Genomic DNA, 934 nt, shown 5'->3' with positions numbered 1-934 from the left:
TATCTATCTATCTATCTATATCTATCTATCTATCTATCTATATCTATCTATCTATCTATCTATCTATCTATCTATCTATCTATCTATCTATCTATCATCTATTTATTTATTTATTTTAGACGAGGCAACCCTTGGTTGACCTCACAGATTACAAGGACCTTGTCAGCTTACAACCCCTTATTTTATTTATTTTTTTTATGCCTACAGCACCCAGCCTTCCTAGGTGGTCTCCCATCCAAGTACTAACCAGGCCTGACCCTGCTTAGCTTCCAAGATCAGACAGGATCGGGCTTGTTCAGGGTAGCATGACCCTAGATTGTTTCTTCATTTGAGAAAAGAAATCATTGCATGAGAAGATTAAGGACATTTCCAGCACCAAGTTCTATGATGACAGAGACTATTTTTTAAAAAGTTATTGTTCGAGTCATTTTAAAGTAAAATATGTTTCACAGCTTTACTTCCTGTCATTTAATCTTCTTCTTCTTCTTTTTTTGCAATGGAACAAAAATATGCCACTGAGATCTGTTGTGTTGGCATCACAGCATCCAAAGATTTTCAATAACAGATAAATAGAAAATGAAAACAAAAAAGTCAGAGTGTCATTTGGGAAGCTGACAAACAGCACGGTGCCAACCAGTTTTCAATTACAGGTCAATCTGGAGGTTCATAGGAGTTGATTTCATTTAACTTGTTGGGAGGATGGTATCTACCACAGTTTCCTAACTAGCTCCCCTTTGTCATCCAGGATTTTATGCTTAACATTGAAGTGGTAAGCCAGCTTCATCAACCTACTCTGGGCTAAAATCGGACTTCCATCCCAAAGGCTTGAGTGTTACAAGATGGCCACACTGGGTGACTGGAATTTTCACAGGGCTGCTCCATGGAGAAACAGGGCAGCTGGAAGTCAGATCAGGGAAATGTGAATGCTCTCACG

The 934-nt window shown here is 38.7% G+C and overlaps 1 pseudogene; it reads right to left on the bottom strand.

The window, feature by feature from the left end:
- Positions 1-198: 198 nt before the first annotated feature.
- Positions 199-317, bottom strand: LOC111738732 (annotated as a pseudogene).
- Positions 318-934: the final 617 nt, after the last annotated feature.

This window comes from Pteropus vampyrus, unplaced genomic scaffold (genome assembly GCF_000151845.1).
Source record: "Pteropus vampyrus isolate Shadow unplaced genomic scaffold, Pvam_2.0 Scaffold42, whole genome shotgun sequence".
Taxonomy (NCBI): Eukaryota; Metazoa; Chordata; class Mammalia; order Chiroptera; family Pteropodidae; genus Pteropus; species Pteropus vampyrus.
Note: the sequence above shows the minus strand (reverse complement) of the source record. Positions and strands in the feature narration are given on the sequence as shown.